Source organism: Triticum aestivum, chromosome 6D, assembly GCF_018294505.1.
Source record: "Triticum aestivum cultivar Chinese Spring chromosome 6D, IWGSC CS RefSeq v2.1, whole genome shotgun sequence".
NCBI classification, from domain to species: domain Eukaryota; kingdom Viridiplantae; phylum Streptophyta; class Magnoliopsida; order Poales; family Poaceae; genus Triticum; species Triticum aestivum.
The window spans coordinates 291,078,154-291,087,191 of record NC_057811.1 but is presented as its reverse complement, the minus strand read 5'-3'; positions in this window follow the sequence as shown (position 1 = coordinate 291,087,191).

Genomic DNA, 9,038 nt, shown 5'->3' with positions numbered 1-9,038 from the left:
TAACCCCACTTGTGCTTAAACGATGAGTATGACCTACGATCAAATGTTTTCATTTGACTCCTCAGTCAATATACTCATATATAGATGACTTGGTCATCGCCAATTGCTTGATAGATGCTAGAGTGTTTGTGCATGCTTTGCCACATATTTCATTTGCCATCTTATTGTGTGAGCATGTTGATTGCATATTTTTCTCATTCGAGGACATCCATTTGTTGCTTTGATTGGTTGGTTTTTTCTTTTGCCAAATGGATGGATAAGAATGCCTAAGAACTTCCTCTAGCTATCTATGCTTTTCTCGTCTCAAACTCTATTCATGCTACATCTCAAAGTTTGATCAAGTCATATTCGAACCCTCTGGGTGAGGAGCACTCGGAGTCACCGATTTTTCATAGACTTAAACTTCCAAAACCTCTCTGTGTATTTCGATCTGACTGATTCATCCATTTCGGTCATACCGAGTTCATTGAGTTGATCTAGGTTTTCAATCTCGGTGCAACTGATTTGAACAATTCGGTCACACCGAGTTCCAGTAACCACTTGCGATTCTGCATCTCGGTGCCACCGAGTCGTTCCACTCGGTCACACCGACAGGGTCAGGATATAGATACCCACGGGCCAAATTCTGGAAATTCCTCCGAAACCTTTCGCCCGCGTGTGTCCTGCTCGTCTCCTCATCGCCAGCAACCTCCCGCCGCTGGTTTCCGCCGCTGTCAACGGGAATCTTCACCGCCGTTGTCGCCGTAGCAAGCTCATTGCCAAGTTAGGGTATGAGTTCGATCCTTTGTCCAATCTTTACCTCCGATTCTTAGCACAAAGTCAATGCCATGATTCTTACCATGTATGAGATCACTCTATCCAACAAAAACTTCCTTTACATTAGTTTTGATTCGAAAATTTAGGGTTAGGTTTCCGCCGAACTCATCTCGGACCGACCGAGTTGTAGAAATCGGTCTCACCGATTTGGCTTAGGCCATTGCACTTGTAACTTTCGGTCTCACCGAAACTTGCAAATCGGTGTGACCGAGTTTGATTCTCAGTGAAACCCTAGCAATCTCAGAGCCACCGAACTGTGTCTCGGTCTGACCGATTCCACTAGTTCAGACTCCAATATTGCTTCGGTGGCACCGAGTTTAACAAATCGGTAGCTCCAAAATGCTTTCTGTGGAAAACTAAAACTAAGTTTTTGACTCAATTGTTTTGCAAAATCTCTGCACTTTGTGATGCTCATCCACTCTATCTCAACTACATGTATTCACAGGGTCGGCTTTCAGTTTGCAGTGTCAGAAATGTCTGATCAGAGTGACAGCCGGAACAAGTCTGAGGAGCAAGTTAAATTGAGTGAGGGCACTAGTCCCTCTGACAGCTATGATGATGGGAGCAGAAGTACTCCTAGCAACCTGCCTAAGGCTGCTACTAGGTAGAGGAAGAAGAGAAACTCAGACTCTGAGGATGAAGATTATGTTGCTGCTGAAGAGGAGGTCAGCTCCAAGAAGAAAGTTGTCAAGAAGGAATTTTGGACAACAGCTTCAACCAAGCCTGGTATGCACAAGAAGGCTCCTGCCAAGAGAGTGCCCACGTCAAAGGCCAGAGCCTCAACTCTTGAAGCCTCCAAATCAATTGTAGAAGAGGCTGCTGGTGAGGGTAAGAAAAGGAAAGAAAGGGCCAAGAAGACTATGGAAAGGGTTATTGGAAAACCCTCAATGATGATCCAATCAGATGAGGAAGAGGAAGAAGAGGATGTTGCACCAGCATCAAGGACTCAGAAGCTGATGGGGGATGCCATCAAGTCTGGGGCTGCTCCATCAAAGCCCAAGACTACCCCCAAAGCTACTGCTCAAACCACCAAGTCTGCACCCAAGAGATCCACCAAAAATATACCAGCTGCTGAGAAGAACAAGGCCCCAGTGCCTGAAATAGAAGAAGAAGAAGAAGAAGAAGAAGAAGAAGAAGATGATGATGATGATGATGACGATGATGATGATGAAGCCCAAGTGCTCAGAAAGTTGAAGCCAAAGATCCCTTATCATGATGATACACATCCATTAGCTGAAAACATGAAGATAAGGAAGGATGCAGGTCTCGGATTGTGGAGATAGTCAGATCCATATGCCTCAAGAAGAAGAACTGCTGTAGATTATAGGTTCCACACTAAGGAACGAGACTTCTATGAGACTGTGCTCCTGGACAAGAAGCCCATTGTGTGTCACATGAAATGGGTTGACTGGAAGTACATCGATAACAATGAAGACCACTTCCCTGGAGTTCATGAGAGCTTCAGAATGAATGGAGTTGATGCCTTTGTGGGTCAAAAATAGACCAAGTGGAATGATGAGCTCATTATGCAGTTTTATTCAACAGCTCATTTTTATCCAGATGGAAGAATTGTTTGGATGTCTGAAGGTACAAGGTACCAGTCAACTGTTGCTGAGTAGGCCAAGCTGATCAATGCCCCTAAAGAGCATGATGATGACACTGACGTGTATGCCAAGCCACGAAAAAGCGACACAACTCCATGGCACATATGTACAAGGAGATTCCTGATGCAGCTTTGGAACATCACAAGTTTGGCTCTGTCTATTATCTTCTGTCAGGACTGCCCACTATCAATACCATCCTCAGACACACATTGTTGCCCAAGTCTGGAGATCACAGGATGATCAGAGGGCATTCCATCAATTTGCTGCATATATTTGATGTGCCAGAAAAGTTCAAGGTGATGACACTGATTGTAGAAACAATCAAGAGGACTGGTGCTGATCAGAAGAGATCATGTGGGTATGCTCCACACATTCAGATTCTCATCAACTCCAAGATGGGCAAAGGCATATACCTGTTGGAAAAAGAGCACCTTCCCTTGAGGCCTGATTTTGAGGACAACACAATTGTCATGGATGCTGCAGATCCTACTTCAGTAGAGGCTCAAGAGAAGAGAGCAAAAGCAAAAGAAGAGAAGGCAGCCCAAGATGCCAAGTGTTGAAGAGGCTTCCCAAGTTTTTCTCAAGTCAAAACAAGACCAACTTGGCTATCTTATTCAATCCACTTTGAGGATTAAGAAAGGTTTGGCCAACCTGACTCGGAATCAAGAGTCTTGAGAGAATTTTTGAGACCAAACTTCATGACTTGGATGTCAAGGTGACTAAGATTCAGACTTCTGTGGAGAAGATCCAAGAAGAGCTTGAGGATAGGAGTGACAAGACCAACACTGATGCATATCAAAGGGTGCCCAGGAGGCAGAGATCTGCAGCAGTGACGGTGACAGATACTAGAGCTACAATTTCAGCTCCTGCAGCCACAACTTCAGTTGCCCCTCCGTTGCAACTCCACTAGCTCCTATGTAACACCCACGATGCGGCTATATCTCCCACGTGTCGAGGCACGACTTAGAGGCATAACCGCATTGTGGTTTTGTCGCAAGAAGGGTCATCTTCACACAATCCCATGTAATGAACAAGAATGGGATAAAGAGTTGGCTTACAATCGCCACTTCACAAAATACATAAATAAATTCATACATCATTCAAGATACACACATAGGTCCGACTACGGAACCAAAAGAAAAGAAGACAACCCAAATGCTAAATCCCCGATCGTCCCAACTGGGCTCCACTACTGATCAACAGGAAAAGAAACATAGTAACGACCAAGATCCTCGTCGAACTCCCACTTGAGTTCGGTAGCATCATCTGCACTGGTATCATCGGCACCTGCAACTGTTTTGGAAGTATCTGTGAGTCATGAGGACTCAACAAACTCACACCCGTGAGATCAAGACTATTTAAGCTTATAGGAAAAAAGATGGGGTAGTGAGGTGGAGCTGCAGCAAGCACTATCATATATGGAGGCTAACATACGCAAATGAGAGCGAGAAGAGAAGCAACGGAACGGTCGTGAACTAGCAATGATCAAGAAGTGATCATGAACTCCTACTTACGTCAAACATAACCCAGAAACCGTGTTCACTTCCCGGACTACGCCGAGAAGAGACCATCACGGCTACAGACGCGGTTGATGCGTTTTAATTACGGTCAAGTGTCAAGTTCTCTACAACCGGATATTAACAAATTCCCATCTGCCACATAACCGCGGGCACGGCTCTCGAAAGTTTATACCCTGCAGGGGTGTCCCAACTTAGCCCATTATAAGCTCTCACGGTCAACGAAGGAATAAACTTCTCCCGGGAAGACCCGATCAGTCTCGGAATCCCGGTTTACAAGACATTTCGACAATGGTAAAACAAGACCAGCAAAGCCGCCCGATGTGTCGACAATCCCGATAGGAGTCGCACGTACCTCGTTCTCAGGACACACCGGATGAACACTACGTACAACTAAAACCAGCCCTCAAGTTTGCCCGAGGTGGCGCTGCAAGTGGCTCTAGTTTGGACCAACACTCCGAGGAGCACTGGCCCGGGGGGGTAAAATAAGATGACCCTCGGGAGCGCGACTCCCAAGGGAAAAAGGCTAGGTGAGGCAAATGTAAAACCAAGGTTGGGCCTTGCTGGAGGAGTTTTATTCAAAGCGAACTGTCAAGGGGGTCCCATAAATCACCCAACCGCGTAAGGGACGCAAAATCAAGGAACATAACACCGGTATGACAAAAACTAGGGCGGCAAGAGTGGAACAAAACACCAGGCATAAGGCCGAGCCTTCCACCCTTAACCAAGTATATAGATGCGTTAATAATATAAGAGATATTGTGATATCCCAACATAAACATAATCCAACATGGAGCAATCTTCACCTTCACCTGCAGCTAGCAACGCTATAAGAGGGGCTGAGCAAAGCGGTAACATAGACAAACAACGGTTTGCTAGGAAGGGTGACAAAGATTAGAGGTTCATGGCAGTTTGGGAGGCTTGAAGAGCAAGTGAATAGGTAGCACAGCATAGCAATAGAGCGAACAACTAGCAAGCAAAGATAGAAGTGATTTCGAGGGTATGGTCATCTTGCCTGAGATCCCGCAAGGAAGAAGAACGAGTCCATGAAGAAGACAATCGGACGTAGTCGAACAAATCCTCACAACTCCGGAACGAAACCGAAGCTTCGAAGCATGCATTTTCGGAGCGGTTCAAAATCATTGAGGGAACTAGTGGTTCACGAGCCATAGTGGAAGTAGTCGTTCTGGCGACGGTAGTGGAAGTAGTGGTACACGCGGAGGTAGTCGAACTTGACGGTTCCGTTACACGGGTCTTCGGCGATGGTAGTGGTACACACGACGGTCTTTGGCAGTGTTCGTCGTACACGGTTCATAGACGTTCGTGTCTTCCGTAGAGGTACTGGATGCATCCCGGATGTGTAGTCGTACACGCACGTAGATGAACTTGACGGGTCCCGTGAGTAGTCGTACTCGGTGTCCTCGGGGCATCGGCTGTAGTCGAAGTACTTGGCGTGCATCAACTGTTGACCAACAGTGTACAGGAGGCAGCAAGGCATGGCCGACTTGGTGTGCAACCAAAGATGTACTCCGGGCGTCTGGGTTGACTTGGCCACGACAAAGGCAGCAGGGGCAGCCAGCTCGTCTTGGAAGGGATCCCTATCGGACAGAGCAGCTCGCGAGGACATCGGCGGCTCGCGAGGCACCCACAGCAGCAGGACGAGGCATGAAAAACCGACAGCACGGCAACCATGAAGGAGGCGCACGTGGTCGTGGTGGCTCGGGCAGAAGGCCATGGAGGTGACGCGCGGGGCGTGTGTGTGCGGCGCAGGAGGAGGGCGGAGAGGACGGCTCAGGCAGCGGGGCGACGCGAGGTCGTGGGGGAGGCGAGCGACGGAGCAAGGTGGTGGTGGTGGCAGCAGCAGTGGCTTGTCCTTGCAGAGGAGGTCGACGCAGTCGGTCACCAGGGAGACGAAGGCGAGCTTGATGACGAGGCAGCCATGGTCGCGGGCGCGCGAGGAAGAGAAGAAGGAGGCAAGCGGGAGGGAGCGGCCGATGGCGACCGGACCAGTAGTCGAGGTGGCGGAGCTCCTGCTCGGCGACAGACGAAGCAGCAAGGAGGAGGAGCTCGGGGACGGCTCGGGCTCTAGGAGCTCGGGTGCGGGACGAGGAAGGGAGACGCAAGGACGACGGATGCGGACGCAGGTGCTCGAGGAGCTCCTCTCCTCGAGCGCTCGGACGACGGGGACTGGGTGAGGAGGAGGCGCGGGAGCATCGGTTCCCTCCAGGAACGAGGCGGGGCGAGCTGGGCGGCCTGGACTCGCCGGCCGGAGTGGCGACGGGGCATGGCTTCGAGCGCCGTAGGAGGCAAGGCATGGGCGAGAGAGGGATGGCGGCGCGCGTGGGAAAGAGGAGGAGGAGGAGATGGATCGGGGTGAGGCTAGGGTTACTGGGAGGAAGGATGGGCCTTAGAGGCCGGCCCAGTAGAGAGGGAAGTGGCCAGAGGCCTGGCGGCTGGGCTCTCTCTTCTCTCTCTCTCTCTCTCTCTCTCTCTCTCTCTCTCTCTCTCTCTTTTTCTTTAACAGAAAAGAATTAGAGAGAAGAAAAGAAAGAGAGAGTTAGGGAAAGAAGTTGGACATGGGGATTATTTTCCCGGACTCACAAAAATGCGCTTGATCCAGGAAAAATAGAAGTGGCCTGATTGGACAATATAAATTCAAATGCATTTGAATTTAATTCAAATGATTTGAATAGGAAGTGTGGGTTGGGAAGGTCCAAAAATGATCGGATTTTTGGTGGAATTCCGGAATAAGATGAAAAAATATAATGCGAGGTTGGAGACCAAGAATTAAGATAACAAAGGCATTGGGATATTTACAAGTGTGTTATGGTGAACTCCAATTAATGGAATATTTTAATATAGTTCCCTAATAATATTGGGAGGATATATGTTATAAAGAGAAATCACCATGTGCATTTCCCTCGATTTAAATGGATCGAAGATCCATGCAATTTACTTAGTTGAGTTTTTTAAAAATTAATGACATGATGCAATGAAAAATAAAAGAGCAAGCACAAAAGAAACACACGGTGATCACGAAAAATATGGAAGTCTTCTGAAGCGTCGGTCTCGGGGCTTTACAACACTCCACCACTACAAGAGGATCACGTCCCGAGATCTAGGATGGCACCGGAGAGCAACGGAAGAGGAAGAGGTAAAACAAATTGCTTCTTTGACAAACGAGTGAAACCAAAGAACCTTGAGAGGTCGCAAAGCTTGAAGAAATGACACGGCGGAGGTGAACAAAATTTACAACACTCCGTTCAGCAAGAGGAACAAGGACCATTACAAGAACCTTGTAGGTTGAAAAACAAACAAAAATGGTTAAGATGGACACGAAGTACATGCAAGCACTCCGGTTGAAACGAGATGTATAAGGAACGATAAAGATCAATTACGACAACACTCCGGTTAAAACAAGATAGAGAAGGAATAAGAGTGATATAATTTGGGCAGCACTCCGACTGTAAATGGAAGGAATTGAACATGATCTTGACAAGATGAGGATACTCGATGAAATTAACAACACATTTCCTCCGGAACTAATGAAAGAATGGCACAAGGGGTAGGAAAGATTTCAGACAGCACTCCGTTTGAAAAGGAGACAAAACTTGACAGAATGGGAAGAACTTGAAAAGAGGGCACGACACTCCGGTTGGAAATGGATAAGCACGAAAAGAACACGGTCCTCACAAACCGAGAAGATGAGTGAAGAGAGCAACATCACAATGCCTCCGGAAGAAATAAATAATAGAAGATAGATCCTTGGAATAAAGCATGTAGAAGAAAATGACAACTTCTGCCACAAATGAGCTTGGAAAGCATCCTTCCAAGAAGGTAATAACGGAGTTGTTGGGAAATCAACAACGAAAAGAACAAGCTTGTAGTGGGCTTATGGAACACATCTCAAAATTATGAGGTGACAAACGGCCACTAAAGGAAGCCATTGGTTTGAGTGAGAGCACCAAGGCGATGAAAAAAAAAACTTCTTTCACCAAGAGGATAGGAGAAAACTTGGATCATTGATAAGCACCATAATAGCAACATTCCTTAGGGAAGGCTTTAGGTGAAACATGACACAAGATAAATCCAACGAAGAGATTGATGGATTTAAAATATCTCATTCTTGACAACATGTGAATCATGAAACGCGAACTCAAATTGTCAAGAATGACATAACACCACCTCAAAAGATAAGAGAGAAAGAATTGCACTTCGGAATGCAAGATGAAGAATGCTTGAACTTCTCAAAACAAACATGTGTTGAGCACCATGTTTATTTTAGAGTATAGCTTGACGGATCTTGACTCCAAGAGAAATCTTGAAGAACAATTGAAGAATGAAAAGAATCCTTGACGAACCACCATGCAGAGCCTCCATGAAGAACTCCGGTAATAAAAGAATGATCAAACGAAAGGGAAAGTTGAAAAGAACTCCGGGAGAAGCCTTGCGACGATTAGATGAAGCTTTGAAATGATATAATTGAAATAACTTGGAGCTCCGGAAAGAAAAGATGAACAACTTGGAACCGAGAATTTGATATCATGAACGAACTTCGGAAGAAGGAATTAATCACTTGGAGGAGATAAGAATAAGAATTACATTACGCGTATCCTTCACCAATTTAGATTGATGACAAACAATGGATTTGGCATACTACTTATTCTCGTAGAAAGGATTAAGATAGATATAGCGCAAACTTGGGAAGGTCTTCATCGAACCACCGGTAGGATTGAAACAATGAATAAATTGATATGATAACGAAGGAAGAGAAAAATCTTGAGCGAACCACCGCGAGAATTGAAAACAATTAAAGAAAAGAGGACGAAACACCGTAAGAATTAAAGAACGCGCGAAAATACTCGAGGGAATTTAGATACATGAGAACGAATAGATCACGAGCTGACTAGAGGATACTTGAACGATGCACCGGGAGAATATGGAGATGAACGAAGAGACAACAATTTAGAATAATTGGAGAACGAATCTGAAAACATAGAACGAAGAAATCTTCTGAAATGATGGCCTTTGGATGATCAAGAAATGAAAACAACTCATGAAATGCTCCGGATGGGTAAGAAAAGAATTCTCACAATCGAAA